This window comes from Haematobia irritans, chromosome 3, assembly GCF_050003625.1.
Source record: "Haematobia irritans isolate KBUSLIRL chromosome 3, ASM5000362v1, whole genome shotgun sequence".
Classification (NCBI taxonomy): domain Eukaryota; kingdom Metazoa; phylum Arthropoda; class Insecta; order Diptera; family Muscidae; genus Haematobia; species Haematobia irritans.
The window spans coordinates 101,331,726-101,353,873 of NC_134399.1; the positions used below are offsets into that span (position 1 = coordinate 101,331,726).

Consider the following 22,148-nt stretch of genomic DNA (forward strand, 5'->3'; position numbering starts at 1 on the left):
GTAGCTGATCAATTGCCCAAGGAAAAATAAAATGTAAATTTTGTAATAACAAGCAACAACCACCAACTTAATTCAATATCGCTCCCTGTTAAATAGCGCTCCAAGCTACTAAACACATATATGTTTATAGACTATTTCTAAATTAATATATGTTTGCTTCAAAGCATATTATATTTACAAATATTTTATGTCCCAAACATAATATGTTCTAACATATTAACATATATGTCCCAAACATGTTATGCTAGTTTATGAACATTATATGCTTGCACTCAAAAATATTGTGTTTAAAAATGTGTGTTCCAAACATATAATGTTTATAGCCAAACATATGAAAAACAGTCTTTTTCATCCGTGTAAAGTAAACATATTTCGTGTATTATGAAAATTAGTTTAGAATTCAGATAGAAGTAAATAATAACTTAAAATAAAGTAAATTCAAGAAATTCGTCGAATTTTATGTGGACAGTAAAACAGGTGTATATGACAAAAAAAACGTGCAAATGATATAAGAATTTGTACGTGGAAGTTAGTGTTTGCTATAAGCATCAAACTAGGTCGTTAATATCCTGTATATTTATCGGGATTTTTAAGAACAGCTTCTATTCTCTTAGGCATGAATGAAATTAAATTACGGCAAATCTCTACCTGTACATTATACCATACTTTGTGAATATTTTCCCACAATTGTTTTTTGTAGCTGCAGGGAAGCTTAGAGAGAGTTGTGTCTTGAGTTCGCCCCAAAGGTTTTCAATGGGATTAAGGTCGGTGGACTGACTTGGCCACTCAACAACGGTCGAATTATTATCCCGAAACCATTCAATCACCAACTTTGATGAGTGTTTCAGGTCGTTATCCTGCTAAAAATCTCCCAACAAGTGGCATTGTCCTCAGCGTATTGTAGCATAACTGTCTCCAACATATTCTGAAACTTTCCAAGCTATTCCAACCGGTAGTTTTGGTGCAATGGTTAGTATGTCTGCTTTGAATACAAAGGGTCATGTGTTCAATCCCATTCGATTATCCCCTCTCTGTAATGGTGGTGACATTTCAAAGTGTTTCAAAGCTTCTCTACACTGAAAAAAAATATTGTCGTGAGGTCAAAGATTTCATGTCTATAAAATACGAATGCAAATTTTGCTTAGCATAGAAGACGCATTTCTCTAATATACAGTTTTTTTCCTTGTCCAAAAGTCGATAAACTTTTCAATGAAGTCGTATTATCCTTATAATTCGATTTCACTTAAAAATGGGTATCATAACATGAAAGAAAAAATGTTTGGGCTAAGGTCAACTTGACTTTAATAATTCAGAAAAATTCTTTAAATTTAATGAAATTGTCTTTAAATTTGTTGTCTTTCTGCATCTTGACTACAAAGCAAAAACTCGTTCAAATATAGGACATGTTTTTCAACACTTTATTTTAAAGACGTTTTTTCCTTGAAACATAGCAAAATATTTACTGGAAGTCGAGTCTTAATTTGGAAAATAAAGTTGTTGTTAACTCGTTTTTAAAGGACTTTGAGAGCATATGAAGAAAAAAAGCTGAGAAAGCGAAAAATTAAAATTTGCTTCCTAGAAGCAAGTACACAAAACCCAAATTTGAAAGAGAATTGTGTGTTAAAAGTATCCTTACTTGTATTCTCCGCTTCTTTGGCTCGGAATCAATACCAAAGTTTTTAAAGTAAAGACAAAATCTTTGGAAACGGGCAAGCTTTTTTTTCAGTGTACCTAACTTAACCATCATTCAACTTTCACCATGATTTGTGCTAGTTAGTTAATTTCACGATAATGTTTGTGAATATGGAGGGTAGAATATTAATATCGTAGAATTTATTGACATCCACCCAGGGATGGAAAATACACGTTTTAAAAAAGTACAAAAAGTATTTTTTTGAGAGAAAAAATACTTTTCACTAAGATTCAACAAAAATTCCATTGGAAGATTATTGTCAAGAGCTCCTTCAGACTGAATTTTAAAGAAAATAAAATTTTGTTTGTCAACTCCTCAATTTTAAATATTTTTTTTTAGTTTCATATCCGCTTACAAAGACTACCGCAGTATTGTAGTCACGTTTGCCACAGTTGTACTTCATGGTACTTCATAAATTTTCTGTAGATAAATAAACATAAGTTTTTGACAAAATTTTCTAAAAAATACTATTTTTACAAAATTTTCCATAGAAATAAAACTTTGACAAAATTTTCTATAGAAATTAAATTTTGACAAAATTTTCTATAGAAATAAAACTTTGACAAAATTTTCTATAGAAATAAAATTTTGACAAAATTTACTGTAGAAATAAAATTTTGACAAAATTTACTATTGAAATAAAACTTTGACAAAATTTCCTATAGAAATAAATCTTTGACAAAATTTTCTATAAAAAATAAAATATTGACGAAATTTTCAATAGAAATAAAATTTTGATAAAATTTTCAACAGAAATAAAATTTTGATAAAATTTTCAATAGTAATACAATTTTGATAAAATTTTCTATAGAAATATAATTTTGATAAAATTTTCAATAGAAATAAAATTGTGATAAAATTTTCCAAAGAAAATTTGTATCAGAATTTTTTATAGAAATAAAAGTTTGTCAAATTTTCTATAGAAATAAAACGTTGACAAAAAAATAAAATACAATTTTAACAAAATTCTCAAAAATATCTGTAGAAATAAAATTTTGATAAAACTTTCTGGAGAAATAAAATTTTGTCAAAACTTTCTGAAGAAATAAATGTTTGCAAAATAATATTTTTGTCTCAAGTTTCGACCGTGATTTAATGTTCATTTTAGCACGCGATCGATAACTTCTTATCTAGAAAGTGTTCGAGTGGAAGTGTAATATTGAAACACATGCTTTTTTCGACTAAAACATTCTTGAAATTCAATAAAATCGTGTTTTTTGGCTATTATAAAATCGACTTTTTTCCCGCATGAACTTGTCTGTTTTCCCGAATTTGTAAAAGACTTTTAGCAAATAAGTGTGTTAAAGACTTTCTCAAAATATTAAAATATTTGGTCAAAACTATTGTACTATAAGTCTGATATCTGCTCAAAAATGTCTACACAAAAGGTACTAAATCATTCGAGGGGGTACTACGGTACTGACCATCAGTGCTGCCGCTACTACTTCAATCGAAGTATTTTGCTTCATTTTCATAAAATTTACTTCGTCACTCCTTCTTCCAAAAATCTGCTTCACTTTTTGTCCTGCTTCAAATTTTAAAATTTTTCCCCATATTACATAATTTTTTTTCCTATTCCTTTAATTACGATGAACATAGCGGTTTTAATCATTGAATTATTAACCGATGTGGAAAATTTTTTGCATAGTTGTTAGAGACCATATACTTACACCACGTACCAAATTTCAACCGGATCGGATGAAATTTGCTTCTCTAAGAGGCACCGCAAGCCAAATCTGGGGACCGTTTATATGGGGGCTATACGTAAAAGTGGTCCAATATGGCCCATTTTTAATATCATCCGACCTGCATCAACTACTTGTGCCAAGTTTCAAGTCGATAGCTTGTTTCGTTCGGATGTTAGCGTGATTGCAACAGGCGGACATGCTTAGATCGACTCAGAATTTCACCACGACCGAGTATATATACTTTATGGGGTCTTAGAGCAATATTTCCATGTGTTGCAAACGGAATGACAAAGTTAATATACCCCCATCCTATGGTGGAGGGTATAATAAAATGAATTCTATTGTTTTGTTTTCAAAAATGTATGCTACTTCAATTTTATTCAATCTACTTTCCAAATCTACTTCACTCAATTTTTCACTAACGGCAGCACTGCTGACCATGGTGAAAAGTATTGAAAAAAAGTACTAAAGTACTGCATTTTCCATCCCTGCATCCACCTGGTAGTGGATATGCGAACAATGGTCAAAAGAAATTGTATCTTTTTTTAAATCACCATCGCAGTATCCAAAACTTAGATTACAAAAATTAAATTTTTATAAAATATTCATCGCATTTTTTTTCTTGGTCATTTGAAATAAAATTATTGAAAAAACTAATGGCGAAAACGGATTTGTGCATAACAACACTGAATATCAGAATAACTTCCTTTAAGGAGAAAACTGCTAGAGATCTCTTCTTATTGAATGTCTCTGCGCTAAAACCTAAAAATGTTCTTATGGAGAGTACTAATGTAAACAAACCATTTTGTAGAAAAGTGAGAGTGCCACACGAATCGAAATGTGAGACTTAAAGACCGAGAGAGCTCTTTGGAGATTAGTCGTCCATTCAAATGCAGTAGTAGACAACAACAATACAAGTTGTTGCTTTCAGTGTTGACCAAATGAGCATGAGCATGAAGAAGAAAATGTAAACACACGCACACACCCGTTTCAGATACAGGCAATAGCATTTTGAGATACTTTTAGTACGTAAAGAGTAGTACCACGGCAACGAAAACCACCAAGGAGAAGAAGAAGCAGTCAACGACAAAGTATCTTATTAGACTAAAAGTTTGAGCGTATGGTATTCCAGTCCTCGATGAGAATTCAAAGCGAACGGTTGGAAAATTACTAAACAAAGTTCAATACGCCGAAATATAAACAAATAAATACAAGAAAAACAAAACATTTACATAAATGCAATACCAACAATAAAAACATCAAAACGTATAATAAATGGTAATGAAAAGAAAATCGTCAACATTCTACAACACATTTAACATAAGTGAAAATCTAGAATATTGGTAACACCAGAGATTTTGTTTGGAGGCAAATAGTTTTACGGGCGTCATCTTCGTTGCTGTTGTCGATTGTAATATGCCAGTTTGTTTTTTGTTGTTATTGCTTTGTTTTAGCCTATGTTAGAGGCAATATTAAAAGTTTTAGTTTAGAGTGAATTAATTAACAAATGGTCACAGATAGTTTTGTAGATAATGGAAAAACAAACAACAACATGGGAAAAAAAAGAGAATGCCACATTATTAGAGTTGCTGCTAAAGCCGTGTATGTGAGTCTGGTGCAAAGTGAGAGTACATATACATGTGTGTGTGTGTGTGTGAACCAAACACAAAAAATAGAGTGTGAGTGCAACAATTTGTGGAAATGTGAAATAAATTACCAACTATTAAAGCAGCATTAAAACAACAACAATAAATACAGAAACCTTTGTAAATATAGAGTGCAAAGTGCCAGAGAAGAAGAAGAACAAAAAAAAAAAAAACAACAAAAATAAAAGATGACAACACCAATGTGATTGTTGTTAGTGAATATATCCTATGAGGAAGACCATTAGAATATAATAATAGGGAAAGCAATGAAATGTTTGTGATATTTAAATGCCATAAAATCAATATTTGCGTAACAAAACCAACAATAGCAAGCAGCTAAGAGAATACCAACAAATAAATGGCATCTAAGTGTAAATATTATAACAAACATGTAAAAACAACAACAACAACAGACATTCGTGGATTACAATAGAAACAACAAACAAGAGGGTTAATATAAAAAAGAGAATTGGTGTTGAAAACCCTCTGAAAAGTCCTTACTTAGGAGGTGTCTGTCATCTCCCACTTTAAATCAAGAGAGAGAGAGCGCGAGGAGAAACAATCCCGATTTTCATATAATACCTCTCTCCCTCCCTTTGTTTGGCTGGAGTTTTCACTGTTAAATAATAAATAAAGCAGTTATTTAAAAAAAAATCGAAGAAAAAATTAACAAACTTTAAAGAATCTCTAGAACTTAGTATTAAAGATGAAAAAATAATCGATATTCCATAATGATTTCGGCAAGAAACTAATTTCCATTAGATAACCACAAATAAAAAAAAAAAACTGTCAAATATTATGTTTACCCCTCGTCTTACCCTATTGCCTTGCCTCACCTATGGGATAACCCCGTCATTCTTTGTCATTGTTTCGAATAAACCAAACGAAAACCAATTTCACCTCTTAAAATAGCCCCATGGTATGGAATATCGCACAAAACACCTTTATGAATGCTCAAGTGTTATGTAAAAAACGCAAAAAAAAACAGAAAATGTTTTATGTGAAATATTCTTCGAAAACGTGACATGGATGATTCTTTTGCAATTCTCTAAACCAAAATTAGTAGCTAGTTCAAGTCGCTTTCAAATTGTATACAGAGTATCTAGATGGGCATAAAACATGTTTTGTTCGTTAACCATTTATTTGGGAGGGTTTTGTATTTGTCGGTTTCCTGATATTATGTCTCATCTCCCAGCCTTTTGGTTTCCTTGGCTGTGTTCTCTGTTTTATAATGGGTCGTTCGCCGTTCTTCCTTTTTTATTCACTTTTTCCTGCCTTTTTGTTCTAATCCCATGTTTCACTTTTTCTCGTTTACTTTGTGAATTCATTTTGTTCTCATATGTTTTCGTTTTCTGTTTTGTTTTTTGGTAGGGGAATTTTGGCAAAAAGCTTAAAGAAATTGTTAGTGGATTCCTTTTTGGTCCCTCCGAAAAAGAGCCATGTGTATTGTTTGGTCGGGAGGAGGGGTATGAGCAAGTCTATGTGTTAGCGATGGTATGACGTCTGTTTTTGCAACATCTGGTTTTATTTTTGCTTCTTCAAATTTGCCATTAAAAGGAAGTAGTAAAACAGAAAATTTTGTCTTGTCTATGACCCAGACATTACTTTAAAGCAAATATGGATTTTTCTTTTCGTAAATTCTATAAAATATTCATTGATTTACAAAATTAACGCCCGTCTTCATGTAGTTCCGTTAGGCTTTAACTGCCAGTTAACAGAAAAGTAAATTGCAAATATCATCTCCACTAACTTTAACTGAAAGACATATGAAATATATAGACATGATGACAGTTATGCCCATAGTATGATTTAAATACTTGTTGGCTAATGTATTTGTATATTTTTTCTATTCAAGTTAAAATTGTGCCAAGTTCAGTCTGGTGAATTAGGTTGTGTTGTAGAAAATCTTTTAATAATGTAAAAATTTCAAATTGGTATAAAGAAATTATCGTGATAGGTTAAGAGCTTGACCACACTGAAAAACAGATCAGTTCTACAGATTTTGACTTTAGTTAAATTATTTTGGTATTGATTTCTAGCAAGAGAAGCGAGAATATATATTAAGGATAAATTTTAGACGTAACGCACTTTTAAATTTAGGTTTTTCGTTATTGATACTATGACGCAAAGTTTAATGTATTCATGTTTATGCCTGCTTTCGCCATGTATAATTATTGTCCTTCATACATACGTGTTGTCCTTTGTTTAAAATTCTAAATTCAAACATGTCTTTAACTATAAACTATGTCATTTTTCATACAAAAAGAATTTTTAAAAACCTTTAAAGACTTGTCCAATTTATGAATGCTTTTTAGCTTTGCTTAAACTATAACTGATATGTCAATATGGAGCAAACAAAATTTTAAATGTTCATCCAATGGTGAAGATTATGAACATATTAATTAAGGAGTTCATGGCTAACGAGTCAAAACTATTCTACCAAAATTTGAGCACAATTCTACCAAACAAAAAATTTATTTTGTCAAAATTTTATTTCTATAGAAAATTTTGTCAACATTTTATTTCTATAGAACATTTTAGTAAAATTTTATTTCTATAGAAAACTGTGTCAAAATTTTATTTCTATAGAAAATTTTGTCAAAGTTTTATTTCTATAGAAAATTTTATCAACATTTTATTTCTATAGAAAATTTTGTCAAAATTTTATTTCTATAGAAAAATTTTGTCGAATTTTTGTCAAAAGTTTATTTCTATAAAAATTTTGTCGAAATTTTGTCAAAATTTTATTTCTATAGAAAATTTTATTTCACAGAAATTTATATATGTTTACATTCACACATATTATTTTTATGAAACATCCATGCCCCAAACATAATATATTTTAACATATTAACATATGTGTCCCAAATATTTAGTGTTAGTTTACACTGAAAAAACAGTGAACCCACCAGGAAGAAAACTTTTGATTAATTTTAGAAAATTTTGAATATTTTTAGAAATTTTTAACTAAACAGTATTACAAGCGCTGGTCGTCGCGCCGATATCACAAAAATAAGTAAAATTTTTCGACAAATTCAAGAAAATTTATTAGACATAAATAATTTTTTTCACTTTTTAAAGAAAATTTTGTAGTTTGAAGGAAAAAATTGGAGTTAAAAATTGCAAGAATGTCTTTAGTGACATACGAAGTTCATCATGGACGCTTTTGTAGTAAAATTTACAAATTTGAAGAAATAATGAACTAATTTATGGCAAATACGAATTTGGTAAATCTCTATCCTTAACTTGTGTATAATTTTTTCCTCTCTTTTAGTACATTTAGCTAACGTACGCAAAAAATTATTAGAGTAAATGAAACTTTCACCAAATATAATAAGTTCATGAACTAAAATATAGTTAAATTGGCTTTAGTGAAATAGTGAGTTCACTTTTTTTTGAGTGTAGGAACATTACCTGTTGGCACTTAAATATATTCTGTTTAAAAATTGTGCCCGAAACACATTTTGTTTATATCGGAACATATGAAAAACATATTTTTCTAACAGTGTAGCTTGTTTCGTTCGGAAATTATTTAGATTTTTGAATTCACTCTTCAGTTGTCAAAATGACGTCCAAGCAAGAAGAGCAGCGTATCAAAATTTTGCTCGCGCATCGCGAAAATCCGAGCTACTCGCACGCAGAGCCGGCAAAATCGCTAAAAGTTGCCAAATCAAACGTTACAAATGTAATTAAAGTGTTTGGGGAACGTTTGTCGACAGCCAGGAAGTCTGGATCGGGGGGAAATCGAAAGCCGGATGCCGACAAAGAGAGTTGCCGGTAGTTTATAGCGAATCCCTAACCTCTCTCTCCGAGATGCCGCAAATAAGCTGGCTGTATCGTCTACAACCGTGCATCGAGCCAAAAAACGAGCCGGACTATCGACTTACAAGAAGGTAGTGACTCCAAATCGCGATGATAAACAAAATACGAGATGCCCCAAACATAATATATTTAACATATTAACATATGTGTCCCAAACATTTAGTGTTAGTTTAGAAACATTACCTGTTGGCACTTAAATATATTCTGTTTAAAAATTGTGCCCGAAACACATTTTGTTTATATCGGAACATATGAAAAACATATTTTTCTAACAGTGTAGCTTGTTTCGTTCGGAAATTAGTGTGATTTCCACAGACGGACGGATCGCTAGATGGACCCAGAACACATATACTTTATGGGGTCTGAGACCAATATTTCGATGTGATTCAAATTTTTATATATAAATATAATTGCACCTAAATTTATATCAAAATTTTATTTCTATAGAAAATTTGTCAATTTATTATTTCTTTAGAAAATTTTAGTCAAAATTTTAATTCTATAGAAAATTTTGTCGAAATTTTGTCAAAATTTTATTTCTATAGAAAATTTTGTCAACATTTTCTTTCTATAGAAAATTTTGTCACCATTTTCTTTCTATAGAAAATTTTGTCAACATTTTCTTTCTATAGAAAATTTTGTCAAAATTTTATGTCTATAGAAAATTTTGTAAAAATTTTATTTCTACTTGGGCAAATTTTCAAGTCGGTAGCTTGTTTCGTTCGGAAGTTAGTGCGATTTCCACAGACGGACGGACATCGTTAGATCGACACCATGACCCAGAACACATATGCTTTATGGGGTCTGAGGCCAATATTTCGATGTGATACAAATTTTTATATATAGATATAATGGTATCTAAATTTATATCAAAATTTTATTTCTATAGAAAATTTTGTCAAAATTTTATTTCTTTAGAAAATGTTGTCAAAGTTTTATTTCTATAGAAAATTGTGCCAAAATTATATTGCTATAGTAAATTTTGTCAAAATTTTATTTCTATAGAAAATTTTGTCCAAATTTTATTTCTTTAAAAAATTTTGTCAAAATATCATTTCTATAGAAAATTTTGTCCAAATTTTATTTCTATAGAAAATTTTGTCAAAATTTTATTTCCATAGAAAATTTTGTCAAAATTTTATTACTATAAAATATTTTGTCAACATTTTATTTCTTTAGAAAATTTTGTCAAAATTTCATTTCTATAGGAAATTTTGTCGAAATTTTATTTCTATAGAAAATTTTGTCAAAATTGTATTTCTATAGAAAATTTTGTCAAAATTTTATTACTATAGAATATTTTGTCAAAATTTTATTACTATAGAAAATTTTATCAAGATTTTATTTCTATAGAAAATTTTATCAACATTTTATTGCTATACAAAATTTTGTCACAATTTTATTTCTGTAGAAAATTTTGTCAAATTTTATTGCTAAGAAAATTTTGTCAAAATGTTATTTTATAGAAGGTTTTGTCAAAATTTTATTTCGTTTTGTTTGTTATTGTTGACTAAATTACAAGTATGCATTGACTAAATTACAAGTATAGCTTAATTTATTCTGATAATTGGTTGATAGTTTTGCTGCAAGTAGAGGATGCTGATGAGGTAATTCCGAAACAGCTGTACATCCAACCATCTTGCAGTCTATAGGGCTTTGCCCAAATAAATTTGACAAACATTATTTTCCTCTGTTGGTTAAGCTATACTTGTAGTTTAGTCAATGCATGGTTTTAATCTGAGTTCAAAAACAACAACATTTTATTTCTATAGAAAAATTTGTCAAACTGAATTAGTATTTGATCGGCCTTTTGTGTTTAATATATACCACGTATGTACTACCTTACAATTGAGAACACGGTGTTAAGAAGTTTTAAGATACCTTGTCATCGGCAAGTGTTACCGCAACCCAAGTAATTCGATTGTGGATGACAGTCTTTAGTACAAGTTTCTATGCAAGCCATGGTAAGGGGGTACATAAGATTCGGCCTGGCCGAACTTACGGCCGTATATACTTGTTCTTCCTGTTCAGATGTACCTCGTATAAGAGCAAAAACTACATTTTTATTGAAAAAATCCTTTAAAAATTCCGAAATATTTTGGGTACACGAATTACAAAAAAAAAAACAAAGTTTTCGATTTTCTTACACACAAAAGGGAATACAATTCAACATATTTGAAAGTGTCTCATTGATTAAATAAAAATAACATTCCATTTGGATTTTTTAGGCATTAATTATGACATTTGTAGTATTTTTACGATCGGTGAAACTTTTTTTAATTGACGTCATTCGCATTTTTATTGAATGTATATAAATTCAAATAGCTTGTATATAAAAAAAAATCACAGAAAATTATATTGACGGTTGTGGAACGGTTTGCAGACATAAAATTAATTTTGACCTCAACCATATCTATAAATAGTTGATTTATATGAGGAACCATAAAATAAAATTTATCGATATAAAATCATGTTCTTCGTAGCCAACAAATGCAGAAAATTTTTATTAAAATATAAAATAAATCAGAACGATGATTCATTCATTCGTTCTTAATAAGTTTCAATTATAATGGATTGCAATATAACTAGAATGCATTTACCTAGCAGAAAAATAAAAGAGGGAAGTTATGTCATTATTAATGCACTGAAGTTCACCAGCCCGATGTATCAGCCTCACTTAGACTATTCAGTTCATTGTGATACCACATTGGTGAACTTCTCTCTTATCACTGAGTGCTGCCCGATTCCATGTTAAGCTAAATGAAAACGGACCTCCTTTTTATAGCCCAGTCCGAACGGCGTTCCACATTGCATTGAAACCACTTAGAGAAGCTTTGAAACCCTCAGAAATGGCACCAGCATTACTGAGGTGGGATAATCCATCGCTGAAAAACTTTTTGGTGTTCGGTCGAAGCAGGAATCGAACCCACGACCTTGTGTATGCAAGGCGGGCATGCTAACCATTGCACCACGGTGGCTCCCTGTTATTGATGTAGGTCGGATGGTATTGCAAATGGGCCATATCGGACCACTTTTACGTATAGCCCCCATATAAACCGACCCGCAGATGTGGATTGCGGATCCTCTTAGAGGAGCACAATCCATCCGATCCGGTTGAAATTTGGTACGTGGTATTAGTATATGGTCTCTAGCAACCATGCAAAAATTGGTACATATCGGTCTATAATTATATATAGCCCCCATATAAACCGATCGCCTGATTTGACCTACGGAGCCTCTTGGAAGAGCAAATTTCTTCCGATTCAGATCAGATTTGGTACATTGCACTAGTATATGGCCGCTAACAGCCATGCAAAAATTGGTCCATATCGGTCTATATTTATATATAGCCGATGGCCAATCAGGCAAAAATTGGTCCATATCGCCAAAAATAATCTATCAAAATTTTATTTCTATAGGAAATTTTTGTCAAAATTTTATTTCTATAGAAAAATTTTATTTCTATAGAAAATTTTGTCAAACTGAATTATATACGTGTTTAATTGGCTCTGTTTTTGTTTAATAAATGCACCGTATGGACTACCTTACAATTTAGAAGACGGTGTTAAGAAGTTTGAAGATACCTTGCCATCGGCAAGTGTTACCGCAGCCCAAGTAATTCGATTGCGGATGACAGCCTTTAGTAGAAGTTTCTACGCAATCCACGGTGGAGGGTACACGCAGAGAAGGAATATGATCACCTCAACCATGTTTCGAGAGCAAAATGTTATTTTTGGACGGTGACCATGGAACATTTTTTTTTGCAAAAATGTTGTTTTCTCGGCAAATATATACATGATTGCCGAAGTCAGACATATGCTTTTTGAGAAAATAACATGGTTGCCGCAAACATGTTACATGTTCTCCGTCCAAAAATAACATTTTGCTCTCGAAACATGGGTGAGGTGATCATATTCCTTCTCTGGGTGTACATAAGATTCGGCCTGGCCGAACTTACGGTATATACATGTTGTTTTAGAGAAATCAAGAACATTAAACCAATATGCTTGCGGTTATAATTTCAATAATATACTGCCAAAATTTTCTTCTGGTAGCATATGTTAAATTTAGAGTTAGCGGCAATATTTTCAATCATAGATTGCTGAAGATTTAATTTTTGTTTTTCAAAGTTGCCCAGCAATCCTCTAAAGTACTGCATCTAATAAGGCTATAACCGATTGCACACCCGTGAACTTAATCCGGCACTTGAATGTCTTAATTATCCTTGCGATTTTGTGTTAAGCCATTCCCAACGACTGCTACTCGACCTCAAGATTAAACCAATTTCATTCTCAAGTTTATTCTACGGTTATATCTTAGCCTTCATTAAACCTAACCATTTTTTGTTTTTGTGTTATGTTTTGTGCTCTATTATCAGTTCTTATTTAAAAAACTCATTCGTTTGTTTTACTTTGATTTCATTTCTCCTCTACGCACTCGAAACAAGAGGAGTATCATTTCCTGCACTTGTATCATCACTTTATTGTGTCGCGCCCTTTTCTTTTCTTGTAGATTTCGTGGTTCTTCATTGCTTGCAACTGTTACAGACTTTGTGTTCGGTAGCCTACTTCAATTCTTGCAATCGAATGACAAGAGCTTTTGTCGCAATTGAAGTCTGCCATATTCACAAATCCCATTCTAGTATTCTCGCATAAACCACTGCCAACCTATGTAAGGGAAGGGGGTTTGAGAGATTGCTTGTATTGCTAAGGGTTGCCGTTTTCACAAATTTAACCATGTTTTCCTCATTGAATCTCTGTAAGTTCAAACATATACGAAATAAAAAAAAAATTTGACCAGATAAACAAAAAATTCGTTTCGGTGCAAAAGTAAATGTTTGTATTTTTCAGGGCAGAATTGAGTTGGAAGTAGAGAATGAAGCCGGCGGAGACTTTTAACTAGTTTTTACGCTGGTATTCGTTATTCGAAATCTGTTATTAAAATCTATCCAATGAAATAATTTCTTGATGAAAAAGAAAAATTTCTAAGTCGAAAACTGGTAAAAATGACTTAAATTTTCCAATACTTCTAATACATATCTATCGACCGATAAATCATAAATACACTTTTGCGAAGTTACTTCAAAATTGGTACAGATTTAAATATTACCCATATTTTGTTTACTAACATTGTGTTCCATCCCATAGAAAACAATGTCAGTTCAGACAAGTAGTAAAATTGGGTGGTAGATCAATATGAAAGTGAACTCAGCTTAATAATTTTTATATTTAGTGGATATATGGTCGAACACACAAAAAATTTTTTCTGATTCACTCAAGAAATTAATTGATCCAAATAATTTTTTAATTGAAATGTCTTCAATCACAGAAATGATAGTATCAATTAAAAAATGAATTGACAGCCAATTAAAAAATTAATTTATCCAATTAAAAAATTAATCGATACCATTAATTTGAGTGATTGTTTTTTGTTTCACTTAAAAAATTTGTTGAATCAATTAAATTTTTAAACGAATATTTTTTAAAACTCAATTAAGATTTTAATTGGAAAATTTTTCGTGAAATATTTTTCTGTGAAATCAATGATAAAGGGCAAACTTTAGGTCCGAGTCCTTGTAAAAATATTCTTAGCCAAGCTGAGTAATATTATAAATTAGCGCTTGGGACCCACAATAATATTATGTGTCCGTTTAAAGTCCAAATGTTTCATTTGCACCGTATATTGTATGCCGTGGAATAAAGAGGAGCAAAGTTTACTATTTATACCCTGCTCCATACCGTGGAACAGGGTATTATAAGTTAGTGCATATGTTTGCAACACCCAGAAGGAGACGAGATAGACACATGGTGCCTTTGGCAAAAATGCTCAGGGTGGGCTCCTGAGTCGATATAGCGGTGTCCGTCTGTCCGTGAACACATTTTTGTAATCAAAGTCTAGGTCGCAGTTTTAGTTCAGATTTAGATATAGCTCCCATATATATCTTTCGCCCGACATGGACTAATACGGTCCCAAAAGCCAGAGTTTTACCCCAATTTGGTTGAAGTTTTGCACAGGGAGTAGAATTAGCATTGTAGCTATGCGAGCCAAATTTGGTTGATATCGGTTCAGATTTAGATATAGCTCCCATATATAGCTTTCGCCCGATTTACACTCATATGACCACAGAGGCCAATTTTTTGCTCCGATTTAGTTGAAATTTTGCACAGGGAGTAGAATTAGCATTGTAGCTATGCGAGCCAAATTTGGTTGATATCGGTTCAGATCTAGATATAGCTCCCATATATAGCTTTCGCCCGATTTACACTCATATGACCACAGAGGCCAATTTTTAACTCCGATTTAGTTGAAATTTTGCACAGGGAGTAGAATTAGCATTGTAGCTATGCGCGCCAAATTTGGTTGAAATCGATTTACCGATTTACACTCATATGACAACAGAGGCCAATTTATTGCTCCGATTTAGTTGAAATTTTGCATAGGGAGTAGAATTAGCATTGTAACTATGCGTGTCAAATTTGGTTGAAATCGGTTCCGATTTGGATATATCTCCCATATATACGTTTTTCTGATTTCGACAAACATGGTCAAAATACCAACATTTTCCTTGTAAAATCGCCACTGCTTAGTCGAAAAGTTGTAAAAATGACTCTAATTTTCCTAAACTTTAATACATATATATCGAGCTATAAATCATAAATAAACGTTTGCGAACTTTTCTTAAAATTGCTTCAGATTTAAATGTTTCCCATATTTTTATACCCTTCACACTACTGTGGTACAGGGTATAATAAGTTTGTGCATTTGTATGTAACGCCAAGAAGGAAAAGTCTGAGACCCATCGTTTAGTATATCGATGGTCTTAGAATTAAATTCTGAGTCGATTTAGCGATGTCCGTCTGTCTGTCCGTCTGCCTGTCTGTCTGTTGATGTATTTTTGTGTGCAAAGTACAGCTCGCAGTTTTAGTCCGATTGTCCTAAAATTTGGTATAGGGTCCTGTTTCGGCTCAAAGACGATCCCTATTGATTTTGGTTCAGATTTAGATATAGCTGCCATGTATATTTTTCACCGATCTGGTCATAATTGGGGTGTATATCAACCGATCTTCCTCAAATTCCGTACATCCGAATATATTATGAGTCTCGAAAAACTTGCAAAATATCAGCCAAATCGGTTCAGATTTAGATATAGCTCCCATATATAGCTTTCGCCAGATTTACACTCATATGACCACAGAGGCCAATTTTTTGCTACGATTTAGTTGAAATTTTGCACAAGGAGTAGAATTAGCATTGTAATTTTCCTAAACCTCTAATACATATATATCGAGCGATAAACCATAAATAAACTTTTGCGAAGTTTCCTTAAAATTGCTTCAGATTTAAATGTTTCCCATATTTTTTGTTTTTTACTAAAATTGTGTTCCACCCTAGTGCATTAGCCAACATAAATTTTGAGTCTATTCTGTCCAAATCGAGTGATATTTAAATGTATGTATTTGGGACAAACCTTTATATATAGCCCCCAACACATTTGACAGATGTGATATGGTATCGAAAATTTAGATCTACAAAGTGGTGCAGGGTATAATATAGTCGGCCCCGCCCGACTTTAGACTTTCCTTACTTGTTTTTACTAACATTGTGTTCCACCCTAGTGCATTAGCCGACTTAAATTTTGAGTCTATAGATTTTGTAGAAGTCTATCAAATTCTGTCCAGATCGACTGATATTTAAATGTATGTATTTGGGACAAACCTTTATATATAGCACCCAACACATTTGACGGATGTGATATGGTATCGAAAATTTAGATCTACAAAGTGGTGCAGGGTATAATATAGTGGGCCCCGCCCGACTTTAGACCTTCCTTACTTGTTTAAATTTTGAAGATACTCTGGGCTTCTTTTCTAATACGAGAAATGCAGAAATAACAAGATCATGTCAACCATTATTGTAAACCTGATTTATTATACTCCATTTCGAAAAAATCCCCAAATTTATGGAAATTCCGCACCAAATCTATAACACCCTAAATCACAAATTTCGTCCCCATCCACGGAAAAATCTCCAATACTGGCAACATTGCTATAAACAGCCCATAGGATAAACCATCCCTTAGGATGTGAAGGAATATGATCACCTCAAACATGCCTAATGTTACTTTTTCATTAGATATAAAGATAACAAAATAAAATAATATTCAAATCTTTATGTGTAATCAACTCGATATCTTCTTGGAATTATTCCAACGGCATCAAATTTTGATGAAAGCCGAGGAATATTGTAATTTCCGATAAAAGGCTAACGTCTTAGCTAATGTGGTTTGTGACCAACCAAATTGACCTAAATGGTGGTTAAATTTCAAGGGCCGATGTTGATTTTGAATAAAACACAAACTATTTAGGAAATTATTGTAATTTTATTTTATTATGATATATTGGTATTACTCAATTATGTATGGAATAAAATATCGCGACCTCGGTGACACACCTTCATCCGATGGTCCAAATTTTCGATGATGCTGAGGCATAATGGAGGTTCTATGCCGTTAATGTGCCGAATTATCTCATCCTTTAGCTCTTGAGTTGCTGACGTACACCTTTTCTTTCAAATAACCCCAAAGAAAAAAGTCCAACGGTGCCAAATCACATGATCATGGCGGCCAATTGACATCGCCATTACGTGACATAACACGGCCATTGAATTTGTTGCGCAAAAGAGCCATTGTTTCGTTAGCTGTGTGGCAAGTGGCACCGTCCTGCGGAAACCACATATCGTCCACATCCATATCTTCCAATTCGGGCCATAAAAAGTTCGTTATCATCTCACGATAGCGAACACCATTCACAGTAACTGCCTGACCGGCCTCATTTTGGAAAAAATACGGCCCGATGATGCCGCCAGCCCATAAACCGCACCAAACAGTCACTCTTTGTGGGTGCATGTGTTTTTCGACAATCACTCTTGGATTCTCATTCGCCCAAATGCGGAAATTCTGTTTATTGACGAATCCACTGAGGTGAAAATGTGCCTCATCACTGAAGATGATTTTCTTCGAAAATTGATCATTCACTGTTGCCATTTCTTGGAACCATTCTGCCCATTCACGACGTTTGGAATGGTCAAGAGGCTTCAGTTCTTGAGCCAATTGCACCTTGTAAGCGTGTAAATGCAAGTCTTTATGCATAATGTTCATCAACGACGAGCGTGAGAGGTGCAATTGTTGGGCACGACGACGAGTTGAGGTGGACGGCTCTTCAGCCACACTATCGCGAACAGCAGCAATATTTTCTGCAGTACGAGCTGTACGAGCATGCACTGGTGATCTCATATCTTCTACAGACCCGGTTTGCTCGAGTTTTTCCACGATTTTTACGATTGTACGCACATTTGGACGATCAAATTGACCAAAAAAATCACGAAGTGCATGATATGCATTTTGATTTGAACGCCCATTTTCATAATAAGTCTGGATAACTTTAACACGTTGTTGGATTGTGTATCTCTTCATGGTTCAAAAAAATTCGGAAAAAACTTGGCGTTTAGGTGTGGTTCACATTCAACATCGGCCCTTACAATTTAACCACCCATTATAACAGATTGCCTATCGATATGGGTGTTATATATTTTCAAAACATTGAGTTTGCTCAACTTTTGGTGTTGATTTTCACCGGTGAAACACGAATGTGAAAATCGAGCATTTAAAGACAAAGAAACTCCCAACATTTCAATTTCGAACCAGAAACCAGTAATTCCTGTTGGAGTAACACATGTTTCCAATCCTTTGTTGATAGAATTATGGAATAAATAGAATTATAGAATGCTGCATTACCTACCAAATTGTGGCAACACTGGTTATCCCATATCTCTTGACATTGTTTTCATTGTTGAACATCGACGGCCAAGACCTAAAACAAAAAGGACCGTACGGATGTACGGTATGGTATTCAATTCTTCGAAACATTTACGACCATTTTATGGAGAAGAAGATACAATGCTCTTGGATGGTTCGGTGGAGATATATGACGATGGTGAATATGAAGGATATGGCGGTGGTTTCTTTTTAGGTTCGAGGGGATAAAATACATTGGTTTGGTTTGAATGGATGGATTGATGGTTGTTCGCTTGTGTTTTACTTTTACGTAGTAGGGTTATTCGTATTATTGATATTATGTTGTTGTTGTTGCTATCTTATTTGTCTCATTGTGCTTTGTGGAGAGTAACAACGCTTAAAGATAAATACTAAAATGTATGAAGAACTTTTGCTCACAATGTGCACACACATTTGTACATACATATGCACAAAACAATACTCTCCTTTGCGGCATTCTCTTTCGTCATACACTCATGCACCCACACAAACGTTTCAACAGCCCACGTACAGGATTCACGTTTTTATGTCGCGTGCGTGTAACAAGCGAGAAAATACAATAACAAAAGCAACAGCCATGCCACATTGTATAAACAAAATACCATGAAAAATATGTTTCCTTGGTTTCCTCGTGGCGATTTAAGTCGAGCGAACTACTGTTATTAAATCGTCACTGTTAAAGTGGTTGTGTGATAAGTTTGGTATATAAATTGTATTGATATAAATAAATAATGCAACAACAATTATATGTATAGTGTAATGGGATATGTAAAATGTTACCAGAAAAGAAAAACCACGAATCAAAAAATAATTTGTGCGAAGTTTTTCGTTTGTAGGGATATACATATGGATCATTTAGTATTGGACAAGAGTGTCACAATTAACTTTTATCGACTTTTATCCATAAAGGCCGGTACTCTGTTTGTTGGTGCGAAAAAAGTTCCACTCAATCATTGTTTCGCGTTGAAAAATGATAGTGTTGACAATATATTTTGAGGGGAAAAACAGCCATTTTGGGACTTTTTTGCGTTTATTTCGTCGAAATGTATTGACAACATCGCAGACTGTCACGAAATGATTACATATACATACACAACTAGTGGCTCGATTTACACACACACACGCATACAAACTAAATAATTTGAAAAAGAAGAAGCAGGCGAAGTTATTTTACAAATATCTTTGGAATAAAAAAAACTAATTTTACAGTGCTGCATTTTATTTTTTGGAACATAGCAATTAATTCTTGTGATTCCATTCATTGCTACCTCGGTACTATACATGTTGGTTGAAGTGCTAATGCTTGTTTTGGAACATCAATTGCTGTGCCTCCTTTTGTTGAAATTATGTTTTGTGTTTATTATCCCGGTTCCCAGTACAAATGAAACAATTGTAAAATATAATTCACAAAATAAAGCTTTTATTTTGTTAACATTTGTGTTTAAATTTTATGTTATATATGTACATTATTTATATTCTACCATATAGTAGGGAGCGGCTAGATATTGTTGGTAGTTTATTATGGAAATACAGCTCCATGTTATACTTTGTTTTATCAATCATCAGATTACATTTTTAAATAATAATCAGATCCACTTTTGTGTTATAAATTCACAAAAATCAGTTTAATAAATAAATTTTTTCTTAATTCACATTGCAAATGGCGCCATTTTATGAAAATACTGACTACGCGAGTTACGTCAGTTTTTCAACTCGAAAAAAAACAAAGTACCACAAATGGAAAAAATTTCGCTAGTTTTTCGCATGTTTTGGTTTTGTATGGAGTTTCAATGCGAAAACCGAACAGAGTACCGGCCTTAAAGTATAAAACAAAACAAGTAAGAACAAGTATATACGGCCGTAAGTTCGGCCGGGCCGAAGCTTATGTACCCTCCACCATGGATTGCGTAGAAACTTATACTGAAGACTGTCATCCATAATCGAATTACTTGGGTTGCCGATGGCAAGGTATCTTAAAACATCCTAACACCGTCTTCTAAATTGCAAGGTAGTCCATATGTGGTATATATGAAACTAAAAAAGGCCGATTAAATACGTATATAATTAAGTTTGACAAAATTAATAAATAAAATTTTGATAAAAGTTTCTATAGAAATAAAATTTTGACAACATTTTCTATAGAAGTAAAATTCGGACATAATTTTCTAAAGAAATAAAATTTAAAAAAAAATTGTCAAAATTTTCTATAGAAATAAAATTTTGACAAAATTTTCAATTGAATTAAAATTTGACAATATTCTCTATAGAATTAAAATTTTGACAACATTTTCTCTAGAAATGAAATGTTGCTAAAATTTGCTATAGAAATTAAATTTGACAAAGTTTTCTTTAGGAATAAAATGTTGACAAAATTTTCTATAGAAATAAAATTTTGACAAAATTTTCTATAGAAATAAAATGTTGGTAGATTATTTTTGGCTCGAGTGGCAACCATGATTATGAATCGATATGGACCAATTTTTGTGTGATTGGGGATCGGCTATATATAACTATAGACCTATATGGACCAATTTTGGCATGGTTATTAGCGGCCATATACTAACACCACGTTGCAAATTTCAACCGGATCGGATGAATTTTGCTTCTCCAAGAGGCTCCGGAGATCAAATATGGGGAACGGTTTATATGGGGGCTATATATAATTATGGACCGATATGGACCAATTTTTGCATGGTTCTTAGATACCATATAACACCACGTTTCAAATTTCAACCGAATCGGATGAATTTTGCTCCTCCAAGAGTTTCCGGAGGTCAAATCTGGGGATCGATTTATATGGAGGCTATATATAAGTACGGACCGATATGGACCAATTCTTGCGTGTTTGTTAGAGACCACATACTAACACCACATTCAACCGGATCGGATGAATTTTGCTCCTCCAAGAGGCTCCGGGGATCGGTTTATATGGGGGCTATATATAATTATGGACCGATATGGACCAATTCATGCATGGTTGTTAGAGACCATATACTAACATCACTTACTAAATTTCAACCGGATCGGATAAATTTTGCTCCTGCAAGAGGATTCGCAAACCAAATCTGGGGATCGGTTTATATGGGGGCTATATATAATTATGGACCGATATGGACCAATTTTTGCATGGTTGTTAGAGACCATATACTTACACCATGTACCAAATTTCAGATCGGATGAAATATGCTACTCTTATAGGCTCCACAAGCCAAATCTGGGGGTCCGTTTATATGGGGGCTGTACGTAAAAGTGGACCGATATGGCCCATTTGCAAAACCATCGGACCTACATCAATAACAACTACTTGTGCCATGTTTGAAGTCGATAGCTTGTTTCGTTCGGAAGCCACAGTGGTGCAATGGTTAGATTGGCCGCCTTGGTCGTGGGTTCAATTCCTGCTTCGACCGAACACCAAAAGTTTTTCAGCGGTGGATTATCCGACCTTAGTAATGCTGGTGACATTTCTG

General features: G+C 32.8%; 1 protein-coding gene across 2 annotated transcripts in view; it reads left to right on the plus strand.

The window, feature by feature from the left end:
• Nucleotides 1–4,520: 4,520 nt before the first annotated feature.
• The window catches only part of rut (adenylate cyclase rutabaga), a 439,239-nt gene continuing 421,611 nt past the window's right edge, over nt 4,521–22,148 (plus strand). For both annotated transcript variants that reach the window (XM_075302255.1, XM_075302254.1), the window contains exon 1: nt 4,521–4,659. The gene's annotated coding sequence lies outside the window, so the exon portion shown is untranslated. The remainder of the gene's footprint in view (nt 4,660–22,148) is intronic.